Source organism: Cebus imitator, unplaced genomic scaffold, assembly GCF_001604975.1.
Source record: "Cebus imitator isolate Cc_AM_T3 unplaced genomic scaffold, Cebus_imitator-1.0 Scaffold154, whole genome shotgun sequence".
Lineage (NCBI taxonomy): Eukaryota > Metazoa > Chordata > Mammalia > Primates > Cebidae > Cebus > Cebus imitator.
The window spans coordinates 4,148,588-4,163,366 of NW_016107469.1; the positions used below are offsets into that span (position 1 = coordinate 4,148,588).

General features: G+C 35.4%; 1 pseudogene; it reads left to right on the plus strand.

Moving 5' to 3' along the window:
- The first annotated feature begins 5,605 nt into the window (after positions 1 to 5,605).
- Positions 5,606 to 6,952, plus strand: LOC108314457 (annotated as a pseudogene).
- The last annotated feature ends 7,827 nt before the right edge of the window (positions 6,953 to 14,779 follow it).

Consider the following 14,779-nt stretch of genomic DNA (forward strand, 5'->3'; position numbering starts at 1 on the left):
TCAGTGCTTTGAGGAAACTTAGGTGGTAGCGAGGAAGTGGTTATGCAAGAGTAAGTGCTTTGCTGGCTTCAGGTCTGACCTAGCACAGTCCTGTGGTTGGTGAAAACAGCGGGGCTTGTGTCACTTTACCTCCAGCTCCAGGTGGCTCAGAAAAGAGAGAGAAAAAAGACTCTTGGCTGGGAACGATGGCTCACACCTGTAATTCCAGCACGTTGAGAGGCCAAGGTGGGCAGATCATGAGGTCAGGATATTGAGACCAGCCTGACCAACATGGTGAAACCTCACCTACTAAAAATACAAAAAATAACTGGGCATGGTGGTGCACACCTGTAATCCCACAGAATCACTTGAACCCAGGAGGCAGAGGTTGCAGTGAGCTGAGATCGTGCCACTCCAGCCTGGGTGACAGAGAGAGACTCCATTAAAAAAAAAGAAAGACGCCCTCTGTCTTGGAGAAAGTAAGGGAAAAGAACAAGAGTCTCTGCTTGGTTATACAGAGAATTCTTCCAGACCTTGTACATCTATGCGTTTGTAAGGACAACAGAATTTCTAGGTTTGGGCTCCCCCTAAAAAGAGATATAGCCTAGAATACAACATTCAAGTTCCTTTGAATATCTGGAAAGCCTTCACTAGAAGGACAGACACAAACAAGCCCAGAATATGAAGATTACAATAAATACATAAATCTTGAATGCCCAGATGCAAACAAACAAATACGAGTATCAAAGCAATCCAGGGAAACATAACCTCAACAAAGAAACTAAATAAGTCACCACAGATAAATTCTGGAGAAACATAGATATGTGAAATTTCAGATAGAGAATTCAAAATAGCTGTCTTAAGGAAACTCAACGAAATTCATGATAACACATAGAATTAATTCAGATTTTTTTCAGATAAATTTCACAAAGAGATTGGAAGAATTAAAGAGTTAGGCAGAAATTCTGGAGTTACAAAATGCAATTGGCATACTGCAGAATGCATCAGAGACTTTTTAAAAAAATTTACTTTAAGTTCTGTGATACATGTGCAGAATGCGCAGGTTTGTTACATAGGTATACATGTACCATGGTGGTTTACTCCACCTATCAACTTGCCGTCTAGGTTTTAAGTCCTGCATTCATTAGGTATTTGTCCTAATGCTCTCCCTCCCCTTGCCTCACACCCCTCGACAAGCCTTGGTGTGTGATGTTCCTCTCCCTGTGTCCATGTGTTCTCATTGTTCAACCCAACTTAGGAGTGAGAACATGTGGTGTTTGGTTTTCTGCTCCTGTGTTAGTTTGCTGAGAATGATGGCTTCCAGCTGCATTCATGTCCCTGAAAAGGAATTGAACTCATTTTTTTTATGTCTGCATAGTATTCCTTGGTGTATATTTGCCACATTTGCTTTATCTACTCTATCATTAATGGGCATTTGGGTTGGTTGCAAGTCTTTGCTATTGTAAATAGTACAGTAATAAACATGCATGTGCATGAATCTTTATAGTAGGATGATTTATAATCCTTTCAATATATACTCAGTAATGGGATTGCTGGGTCAAATGGTATTTCTGGTTCTAGTTCCTTGAGGAATCACCACACTGTCTTCCACAATGGCTGAACTAATTTACATTCCCACCAACGGTGTAAAAGTGTTCCTAATTCTCCACATTCTCACCAGCATCTGTTATCTCCTGACGTTTTGTTTTTTTTGAGATGGGGTTTTGCTCTGTTGCCTGGTTGGAGTGCAGTGGGGTGACCTCAGGTCACTGCAACCTCCACTTCCTGAGTTTAAGCGATTCTTTGGCCTCAGTCTCCTCAGTAGCTAGGACTACAGGTGCATGCCACCACGCTCAGCTAATTTTTGTATTTTTAATAGAGATGAGGTCTCACCATGTTGGCCAGGATGGTCTCAAAATCTTGACTTTGTGATCCACCCACCTTGGTCTTCCAAATTGCTGGGATTACAGGCATCAGCCACTGTGCTCAACTTTCTGACTTTTTAATTATTGTCATTCTAACTGGTGTGAGATGGTATCTCATTGGGGTTTTAATTTGCGTTTCTCTAATGACCAGCAATGATGAGTATTTTTTCATATGTTTCTTGGCTTCATAAATGTTTTCTTTTGAGTGAGAAGTGTCTGTTCATATTCTCCACTCACATTTTGATGGAGTTGTTTGTTTTTTTCTTGTAAATTTGTTCAAGTTCCTTGTAGATTCTGGATATTAGACTTTTGTCAGATGGGTAGCTTGCAAAATTTTTCTCCTATTCTTTATGTTGTCTGTTCATTCTGATGATAGTTTCTTTTGCTGTGCAGAAGCTCTTCAGTTTGATTGTATCACATCTGTCAATTTCAGCTTTTGCTTCAATTGCTTTTGATGTTTTAGTCATGAAGTCTTTGCCCATGTTTACATCCTGAATGGTATTACCTAGGTTTTCTTCTAGGGTTTTTATGGTTTTGGATTTTATACTTAAGTCTTTAATCCATCTTGAGTTAATTTTTGTATAAGGCATAAAGAAAGGGTCCAGTTTCAGTTTTCTGCATATGGCTAGCCAGTTTTCCTAGCATCATTTATTAAATAAAGCATCCTTTCCTCACTGCATATTTTTGTCACGTTTCTCAGAGATAAGATGGTTGTATATGTGTGGTGTTATTTCTGAGGTCCATCGGAGACTTAACAGCAAAATTGTCAAGAGAAGAATTAGTGAGCATGAAGACAGGCAATTTGACAATACACAGTCAGAGGAGAAAAACAAAAAGAATAAAAAACAGCGAGACACACCAGCAGGATCTGGAAAAGATCCTCAAAATGGCAAATCTATTAGTTATTGGCCTTATAGTTGAGGCACAGAAAGAGATAGAAGTAGAAAGTTTATTCAAAATGATAACAGCAGAGACCTTTCCAAACCTAGAGAATGTTACTAATATCTTGTACTTCAAGAAGGTTATGGAACACCATGCAGATTTAACCCAAAGAAGACTTCCTCAAGGCATCTAATAACAAAACTTCCAAAGGTCAAGTATAGAGAATTCTAAAAGAAGCAAGAGAAAAAAGCAAATAACATACAATGGTGTATCAATATGTCTGGCTACAGATTTTTTATTAGAAAACTTACAGGCTCTGAGAGAGTGGCATGAATATTGAAAACGCTGAAGGCAAAACTTTCAGCCTAGAGTAGTATAACTGGTGGAATGATCCTTCAAACATTAAAGAGACAAACAAATCTGAGGCATTTTCATCAACATAATACATATCCTACAAGTAATACTAAACGGAGTACATCATTCAGGAAGAAAAGCATGTTAATGAGCAATAAGAAATCACTTGAAGGTGAAAAGATCACTGATAGTAGAAGGTACACAGAAAAATAAAAAATATAACACCATAAGTGGGGTGTGCAAATTGCTTTTAAGCATAAAGACTAAATAATGATTCAATAAAAATAAGAACTTCAACAACTTTTGAAGACACAGTAGCACAATGTGATATAAATCGTAACAACAAAAAGTTATAAAGTGACAGGACAAAGTTAAGGCATACAATTTTTATTAGTTTTGCTTGTTTTTTGTTTGTTCATGCAAAAAGTGTTAAATTATTTTTACCTTAAAATAATGGCTTATAAGATACTAATAGCAAGGCTAATGGGAACATCAAACCAAAAAGTACAATAAACATATCAAAAAATAACAAGGAAGAATTTAAATTATATCACCAGAGTAAATGATCTTCACTAAAAGGAACACAGGAAAGAAAGAGAAGAACACAAAACAACCAGAAAGCAAGCAGTAAAATGGCAGGGTAAGTTCTCACTTTTCAATAATATCGTTGAATGCAAATGAACACAGAGTGGCTGAATAAATAGAAAAAGCAAGACCTATTGATTTGTTGCCTACAAGAAATATACTTCACTTATTAAAAATCACATAGATTGAAAATTAAAAAATGGAAATAGATATTCCATGTCATTGGAAACCAAAAAAGGGCTGCAGTAGCTAAACTTATATCAGACAAACAGATTTCAGGACAAAAACTATAAAAAGCAATGAAGAAGGACACTATATAATGATAAAGTTGTCAATGCAATAAGAACATATAACAATTTAAAATATATATGTACCTAATATTGGAGCATGCAGATATACAAAGCAAATATTATTAGAGCTAAAGAGAGAAATTGACTTCAATCTCTGGGGTCTTCAATAGCTGGAGACTTCAACACCCCACTTTCACCAATAGACAGATCACCCTGACAGAAAATCAACAGGAAAACATGGGACTTAATCGTTGTTATAGATCAAATGGATCAATAGATATTTACATAACCCAATGAATGCAGAATACACATTCTTTTCCTTATCATGTGAATTATTCTCAAGGATAGACCATATGCTAGGTCATAAAGCAAGTGTGAAAACATTCAAAACATTGAAATAATATCAAGGACCTTTTCTAACCACATTGGAATAAAACCAAAAATCAATTAGAAAAGAAATTTTGGAAACTATACAAATACATAAAAATTGAACAATATGTTCCTGGAATGACCAGGGATTCCATAAAAAAATTAAGAAAAAACTTCTAAAAATTATTGATACAGATGATAGTAGAAAGAAAACCCATGAAAACCTATGAGATACAGCAAAAGCAGTACTAAGAGGGAAGTTTATAGCTATAAGCACCTGCATCAAACAAGAAGGAAAACTTCAAATAAAAAGTGTTTTGATGCATGTTAAAGAACTAGAAAAGCAAGAGCAAACCAAACCCAAAAAGAGTAGTACAAAAGAAATAATAAGAACAGAAATAAAATTGAAATTAAAAATAGCAAAACAAGAGATCAGTAAAACAAGAAGTGCTTTTTTGAAATTTAAACAAAATAGACAAACCTTTACTCAGACTAAGAGAGAGGATACAAATAAGTAAAATCAGAAATGAAAAAGAAGACTTTATGACTGGTACTAAAGATAGTAAAAGGATCATTAATGGCTACTATAAGCAAATATGTGGTAATAAATTAGAAAACCTAGAAAAATGAACAACTTCTTAGACCCATACATGCTACCAAGACTGAATCAGGAAGAAATCCAAAACCTGAAAAGACCAGTAACAAGTAATGAGATTGAAGCTATGCTAAAAATTCTCCCAGAATAAATGGATGAATGAATGAATGTTAAAAAAAAAAATCTGGGACCCAATGGCTTCAATGCTGAATTCTACCAAACATTTAAAGAATTAATAGCAATCTTACTTGAATTATTCTGAAAAATAGAGGACAAGAGTATATTTCCAAACTCATTCTGAGGCCAATATTGTCCTTATAACAAAACCAGACAAAGACGCGTGAATAAAAGAAAACTACAGGCCAATATCTCTGATAAATAATGAAGCAAAAATCCTAAAGAAAATATTAGGAAATCAAAATCAAAAATACATTACAAAGATCATTCATTATGACCAAATGGGATTTATCCATGGGATGCAGGGATGGTTTAACATACACAAATCAATCAATGTGATATGTCATATTAACAGAACGAGGGACAAAAATAATAGGATTGGTGGTGTCTCACCTGTCTGATTCTCACATCCTTAAGGATGAGACACTCCCCATTTCTCCCCACACAGCATGGTTCAGCTGTTTTTCCCAGCCACCATTGACTTGGTCAGCTTAAACTCAGACCACAGTCTATGTCGCTACAACCTGTGCAAAAGCAACCCGCTCATTTAAAATAGCTTTGCCCAGTTCCTAGTTTAGGAGAAAGGGTATGATCAGGAATTGCTCAATGTGACCCCAGAGGATTGGGATTTCTGTTTCAAGGGCTTGGCATTGGATTTAGAAGATGAGAATTTCATTAAATTTGCAGATAATGACACTCTTCTCAGTGCAAACCATGGCACCAAGATGCTGACTCCATAGGTGTTGGCAGAGGCATATAGCAAGAAGGAGCAGAAGCAATTTTTGTTGGACACTGGAATGGCTTGCCACTCAGGAAAGTGCTGTTTTATGATAACTACTTTGACCTTCCAGTAACTCTTTAATGTGACATGGTGGTTGACTATTGAACAAAACAGAACAATGGTCAAATCCCTTTTAGTTTTGGAAGGATACATTTGCTGGTATACAACACAATTACAAAACATCAACTTTTAATGAAAACTGTGGTATATATTTTCCAGAAATCAAAAGAGATCCAGGCAGATATTTACACAGTTGTCCTGAATCTATTAAAAAAAAATGATTTCAGCAGCTAAAGAACGCTGGGGAATTATTTTGTTAATTACCAGTTCTCACAGTGATGATGGTAGATTTCTCTGAGGATCTATCACTGAGAATGATTTTGAAGACATTTTTGACATTGTGATTACAAATGCGTTGAAGCCTCTTTTCTTCTTTCATTTCGTGAGTCAGAGTCCTTTCCAGAGACTTGAGGATAATGAAGATCAGGAGGCACTGCTATCTCTGTAAGCCTGGCTGGTACTCTCAAGGAAATGCTGTCCACCTATGTGAAGTTCTGAATAAAATAACTGGCAAACCTGAGCCCAAGGTTGTTTATTTTGGTGACAGCATGCATTCAGATATTTTCCTGGCTCATCACTATAATGGGAGACAGTCCTTATTTTGGAGAAACTGAGAGGAGATGAAGGCATGAGGTGTCAGAGGCCTGAGGAGTGAGGGCCTCTAGAAAAGGAAGGAAAATATGAGGGACCAAAGGAAAAGTTTTTAAATAGTTCATCTAAAAACTCTGGCTCTTTATTGATACTGAAAAATACAAAACACTCCTTGGTTTATACATGGTCGTGTAAGAGAATCAGTACTTACAGCGCTATTACAATTCCATGTATTGAAACAATTGCAGAATTGCCTCTGAGCTACTAATTTATAAGATTCTCTTCAAGCAATTTGAAAGCACCTGGTTACTATTCAAATCCTCCATTGGTCTTATTAAATAATGAGACACTAATAATCAACTAAGTTATCCATGAAAAAATGAAGATCAATATATGCAGTAAAAATTTTAGTTTTCAAAAAACACTGTAAAAAGTTTTATAAGAATTTTAATGAAAATTTACCAAGAAGTTGATATTTGTCCACAGGTCTCCTTTCTATATAAATCATCTTGATACTTAACAACTCTTATACGTTGAAATCTCTGTATCTTAGAACTTAAGCAACCTTATTGGTATATTCTATATCAACAGTTTTGAGATTAGAATTCACCTGAGGAGACACACACACAACACACACACACACACACACACACACACACACACACACAGAGAAAGAGAGATACACACACAGACATTTACACATATGCCTAGTCTAATTTTTCTCAAAGTGTGATCCACAGACCAATAGCATAGCATTACCCAAGAATGTGATAATGCAAATTTTTGGGCCTCACCCTCCCAAATCTACTGAATCAGAAATTCTTCAGAATGAGACCTACTAATATGTGTTTTAACAAGCTCTTCAGGTGATTCTGATTCACACTACAATTTTAGAACCACTGATTAGACCACATCCTTCAGATACTCATTTAATTGATTTGGGAAAATATAGCTGAGTGTTGATATCTCTTATATGTCCCAGAAAAGTGCATCCAGAATTGACAACACCTCGCCTATACCAGTTCCTGCAAGTAAAATCCAAGAACACTGAGTCCAGTGAGATTAAGTAATTTTTCCAGGAAATTAGGTTTTATGCCATTCTTGTGTTTTCCAAAACAAGAAAAGAGATACATGATTTCTTCTGAGATCATTCAGCCAGTACAGAACACTGATAGTTTAGAAGTCAATTATTTCAACCTTCATTGTTACCCATTCAATTTTTTTCCCTCTAATAATGTTAAAAGCTATTTATTTTCCTCAACTTTAATCCATACGTACTCAATGGAGACAAAAATTGGTACTGAAAGAAAAACATCTTGGGCCTCTAAAATCACTAAGGAAAAGTTAATCTGGGAACTGCTTAGGGCAAACCTGCTTCCCATTCTATTCAAACTTATCCCTCTGCATATTGAGATAGGTGCATATTTGATTGCATCCTTTGCAAAGACTTACCAGAAACTCAAAAAAATGCAACCATCTGTCTCTGACCTACCTATGACCTGTAATTCCCTAGAGTAGCTGCGGGGTGGGGGGGGGAGCGGGGTGTTGCTTTGAGTTTTCTCAATCTTTCTAGAGAGAACCAATGTGTTTCTTGTCTCTCTAAAATGTATAAAACCAAGCTGTCCCTCAACCACCTCAGGCACATGTCATCAGGACTTTCTGAGGCTGTGTCATGGGAACATCCTAAACCTTGGTGAAATGGACTTTCTAAATTAACTTAGACCTGTCTCAGATTTTCTGGGTTCACAGAATGAAAAAAATCTTAGACAATACAATGACTTTTGACTTTCCAAACATCATAGCCAACGACATCTTATTCCTTAGTATTAATTTCTCTTATTAGGGATAAATTTATAGTTAAAGCTGTTTAATTTAATTAATTTAATTTAAATTTAATTTTCCTCATTGGGAACAAAGATGATAATTTTTTTAAAAGGTTGAAAAGGATTTTACAGGTTTACTACAATCCAAGATTGTTGTGTTCCATGTGTTACATATATTAGTAGTAGCTATTTGTTATGTTAGTATTTATTTGTTGCAAGATATTTGCAGCCAAATAAAGTTTACAATATAGGTTTCTGGTTACTCTTTATGCTGTAATTTCACTCTATCTATCATGAGCAGTAATTTCACTCTATCTATTACCGGAAGTATCAGAAAACACACTGGTAATCATCATTATTTTACTTGAATTGTAGTAGATAATTTAATATATTAATGCCTGCAATGGAAAGAAAAAAAAATGTTAAAATTTGTAAATGTTCAGATAAATCCCAGCTATATTGTGGGATGAATATCTCAGGGTAGGTGAAAAATTAGTAAAATCTTTCCCTCAAAGTCAGTCGATTTGTGTGATATCTACTAATAAGCATATGGTGATGTACTTGGAATTTATTTCCAGAATGTCATTGCAATATTATAGTGCTCATACACAATTAGGCTTAGGATTAAATGAAAGATGCTATCTCACATATGTTTTAAATAGATATGATCATTTTAATTGATGCTGAAAAAGCATTTGGTAAAAGTCAACATCCCTTAATAATTAAAAAGAAAAACTAAAAAAAATCAGTTTAGAAGAAACATACCACAACGTAATAAAAGCCATATATAAAAGACCTACAGCTAGTATCATATTGAATGGAGAGAAACAGAAAATGTTTCCTCTAAGACCTGGAAAATGATGAGGATGCCCAATTTCACAACTGTTATTCCACATGGTACTTGATATGGTTTGGCTGTGTCCCCACCCAAATCTCATCTTGAATTTTAGTTCCTATAATCTTCACATGTCCTGGGAGGGACCTGGTAGGAGGTAAGTGAATGATGGGGCTGAATATTCCTGTGCTGTTTTCATGATAGTGAATAAGTCTCAGGAGATCTGATGGTTTTATAAAAGGCAGTTTCCCTGCATATGCTCTCTTGCGTGCCACCATGTACGATGTGCCTTTGCTACTCCTCCACCTTCCACAATGATTGTGAGGCCACCTGAGCCATGTGGAACTATATAAGTCTATTAAACCTCTTTTTCTATATAAGTTACTCAGTCTCAGGCATGTCTTTATTAGCAGCATGTGAACAACCTAATACAGTAAATTGGTTCCAGTAGAGTTGGGTGTAAAGCTGTTGTAAAATACCCAAAAATGTGGAAGCGTCTTTAGAACTGCATAACAGGTAGAGGTTGGAACAGTTTGTAGGGCTCAGAGAAGATAGGAAAATATGAAAAATTTTGGAACTTCCTAGAAACTTGTTGAATCGCTTTGATCAAAATGCTGATAATGATATGAACAATTTGTCCAGGTTGATGTGGCCTCAGATGAAGATGAGGAACTGGTTGGGAATGGAGCAAAGGTGACTCTTGTTAAGCTTTAGCCAAAAAACTGGTGGCATTTTGCTCCTGCCCTAGAGATCTGTGGAACTTTATACTTGAGAAAGATAGTTTGTACTTGGAACTTATGTTTCAAAGGAAAGTGGAGCATCGAAGTTTGGAAATTTTGCAGCCTGACAATGTGATAGAAAAGAAAAATCCATTTTCCGAGGAGAAATTCAGGCAAGCTGCAGAAATTTTCACAAGTAATGAGGAGCCAAATGTTAATCAGCAAGACAATGAAGAAAATGTCTCCAGGGTATGTTAGAGGTCTTCACAGCATTCCCTACCATCACAGACTCAGAGGCCTAGGAGAAAAATATCCTTTTCTGGACTAGGCCCAGGGCCTTGCTGCTTACTGCAGCCTTGGTAGTCCCCTGCACCCCAGCTGTGGCTAAAAGGGGTCAACAAACAGCTCAGGCTGTTGTTTCAGAGGGTACAAGCCCTAAGCCTTGGTGGCTTACACATGGTGTTGGGCCTGCAGGTGCAAATAAATAAAAAATTGAGGTTTGGGAACCTCTGCCGAGGTTTGAGGATTGGATGAAAATGCCTCAACACTCAGGCAGAGGTGTGCTGCAGGGGCAGTGCCCTCATGGAGAACCACTGGTAGGCCAGGGAAGAAGGGAAATGTGGGCTGAAGCCCACACACAGAGTCCCCACTGGGGCACTGCCTAGTGGATCTATGAGAACTGGGTCACCATCCTACAGACCCCAGAATGGTAGATCCACTGACAACTTGCACTGTGCACCTGGAAAAGCCACAGAAACTCAGTGTCAGCCACAGATACCCAGCAAAGGGGTCTGTAACCAGCAAAGCCACAGCTGCTCAAGACTGTGGGTGCCCACCTCTTGTATCAGTGTGACATAGATGTGAGACATAGAGTGAAAGGAGATCATTTGGGGGCTTTAAGAATCTAGTTCTCTGCTAGATTTTGGACTCGCATGGGGATTTTAGCTCATTTTGTTTTGGCCAATTTCTCCCATTTGTAATGGGTGTATTTACTCAATGCCTGTACCTTCATTATACCCAGGAAGTAACTAACTTGCTTTTGAATTTACAGGCTTATAGGTGGAAGGGACTTGCCTTGTCTCTGATGAGACTTTAAATTTGGACTTTTGGGTTAACCTTTGAATGAGTTAAGTCTTTGGGAGACTATTGGGAAGGCAAGATTGTGTTTTGAAATGTGGCCCCTGAGATTTCAGATGGGCCAAAAGCAGATTGATATGAATTGGCTGTGTCCCCACCCAAATCTCATCATGAATCCCCATGTGTCATCGGAAGGGTGTGGTGGGAAGAAATTGAATCATGAAGGTGAGTTTTTTCCATGCTGTTATTGTGACAGTTAAATAAGTCTCATGAGATCTGATGGTTTTATAACTTGCACACATTCTCTTGCTTGCTGCTATGTAAGACATGTCTTTGTTCCTCCTTTGCCTTCGGTTGTGACTGTGAGGCCACTCCAGCCATGTGGAACTGTGAGTTTATTAAACCTCTTTCTTTTTATAAATTAGTCTCAGGTTTGTCTTTATTTGCAGTGTGCAAACACACTAATACAGTAATAGAAGTCCTACCTACATCAACCAGACAACAGAAAGATATAAAGGATATCCAAATTGGAAAGAAAGAAGTGGAATTATTTTTGTCCACAAATAAAATTATCTTATGTTAGGAAAAACCTAAAGATGCCTCCAAAAAACTATTAAAACTGATAAAATCAAAGTTGCAGGATACAAAATCAACATACAAAAATTAATAGCATTTCTATATGCCAATAGTGAACAATCTTCAAATGAAATAAAAAGTAATCTTGTCTATAGTAGCCACAAATAAAATTAACTATCTAGGAACTAACTTAACCAAATAAGTGAAAGATCTCTATAATGGAAACTACAAAATATTGATAGAGAAAACTAGCCTAAAATTTATGTGAAACCACAAAAGATGCAGAATAGGTAAAGCTAGCCTATGCAGGGTCAGGGGTGGGTGGTGAACTGAAGTAACCACATTACCTGAATTCAAGTTATAATACAGTGGTTATGTTATTATTTCAGGTTTTTTTTTGTTTTTCTATCTGTAACTATTCCAAGTCTTTTGTCGTTTCCTATAAATTTTAGTACTGGCATAAAAGCAGACACATAGAGCAATGCAACAGAATAGAGAACCTAGAAACAAATCCATATGTTTACAAGTAACTCATTTTCAACAAAAGTGCCAAGAATATCCCATGGGGAAAACACAATTACTTCAATAAATGGTGCTGGGAAAACTGAATATTCATATGCAGAAGAATAACACTAAATCATTATTTCTCATCATATACAAAAATCAAATCAAAATTGATTAAAGACTAAAGTATAAAACCTCAAACTATACAATTACCTCAAAAATCTTTGGAGAACCTCTCCAGGACATTGGTCTGAGCAAATTGTATTGAGTAATACCCCGCAAACACAGGCAACCAAAGCAAAATGAACAGATGGGATCAAATCAAGTTAAAAACTTCTGCGCAGCAAAGGAAACCATCAACAGCATAAAGATACAACCCACAAAAGGGGAGAAAATATTTGCTCTCTATCTGACAAGGGATTAATAACCAGAATATAAAATAAGGAGCTAAAATAACTCTATAGGAAAAAATCCAATAATGTAATTTTAAAAATGGGCAAAAGATTTGAATACACATCTCTCAAAATAAGACACAAATGGCAAAGAGATATATGAAAACGTGCTTAGCGTCACTGATTATTAGAGAAATGCAAATCAAAACTACAATGAGATATTGTTTAACCCTGCTTAAAATAGCTTATATCCAAATATCAAGAAATAACAAATCTTGCTGAGGATGTGGAGAAAAGGGAAGTCATGTGCACTGTTGGTAAGAATGTAAATTAATAAAAAATCCTTAATTCTCACCTTCTTTTAATCAGCCTTCATTAAAATTAAAAATTAAAACCAAAGCCATGGAGATTTAATAAAAGAAACCATCAGTATATGTAAAGGTTATGAGAATAGAATAAACCAAACTAATCATTAGATTAGAACATATTTATTAGTTAGATAGTTTAAAGAAGGGAATAATATAAGCATAAGCCAGTGAAGGAATATAAGTCCCCTCCTATATGTATACCTTTCCTTTATTTAATAAACTTGGTTACTTTGCTTAACAAAGAATATGTCTGCATTCTACTCTAACTTCATGCCAGTGCGATAAGTGTGAACTAATATTTCATTGTAATTGTATTTATGCTACATTAGGGAATTTGAGTATATAATTACTTGTTTGTCGTCCACTTGTATTTCCCCTTTTTCGATTTTTTTAATTGATATAAGCGGCTTCATAATCACTTACCACCAATTTGGAAGATTGCAAAAAAATATTACCAGAATCTGCCATAGCCTTAATTTTCATTACTTCTGGAAGGCATTGCTGAGGATTCTTTCTTTTCTGCTAGGTTCATGGGTGTTGTTTGTAAGGAATAAAGACTTTTATAGACATGACATTCACATCATAAAAATTTCAAAAATCACAGGAAATTACAAAGAAGTAACTCAAACTCACTCTAAAATAGTATCACCTTGAAATATCCATTATTAATATTTGGATACAAGAAGTCTTTGTGAAGATATAAAAAATTTTTCTTTCTATATATTTATGGAGCACAAGTGCAATTTTGTTACATGAATATATTGTATCGTGGTGAAGTCTGGGCTTTTAATATAACCATCATCATATGGTGTGTATTGGACTCATTATGTAATTTGTAATCCCTTACTTCTCTTCCACTCTTCCATTTTTCCAAGTTTCCAATGTCTATTATTTCACTCTCTATTGTCCTTGTGCACACATTATATAGGTCCTGCTTATAAGTCACAACATGCAATATTTGACATTATGTTTCTGAGTTTTTTCCACTTAAAATAATGGCTTCCAGTTCCATTCATGTTACTGCAAAATACATAATTTTATTCTTTTTTACAGTTGAGTAGTATTCCATGGTACTATTCAGGTACAAACACACACACACACACACACACACACACACAAACATATTTTCTTTACCCAATTATCCATTAATAGACACTTAGTTTGATTCTGTATCATTGCTACTGTAAACAGTATTATGACAAATATCCAAATGCAGGTAACTTTTTGACATGATTATTTTTTTTCTTTTTTCTTTCAGGTAGATATCCAGCAATAGGATTGCTGGATTGAATGATATTTCTATTTTTGGCTTTTGGAAAATCTCCATATTGTTTTCAAAAGAGTTTGCACAAATTTACATTTCCACCATCTAGGCATAAGCATTTCTTTTTCTCTGCATCTTCACCAACACCAGTTGTTTTTTAACTTTTTAATAATAGCCATTCTGACTGGTATGCGATGGTATCTCAGGGTGGTTTTAATTTGCATTTATAGTATGAATAGTAATGCTAAGGATTTTTTAATATGATTTTTGGTCATTTGTATGCCTTCTTTTGATAAATGTCTGTTTATATCCTTTGCCCACTTTTTAGTTTTTTTTTTTTTTTTTTTTTTTTTTTTTTTTTTTTTTTTTTTTTTTTTTTTTTTTTTTTTTTTTTTTTTTTTTGAGTTGTTGAGTTCCTTGAAGATATTAAATATTACTCTTTTTTTCGATGCAGAGTTTGCAAATATTTTCTCCTATAGGTTGTCTTTTTACTCTGAAAAGTGAGAACATCTTTCAGTTTTTAAAGTTGATTTAGGATCTTTAGTTTCAATAAGTTCCACATGTCTATTTTTGGTTTTGTTGTATTTGCTCTTGAGGACTTAGTCATAAATTTTTCGCCTAGGACAATGTCCA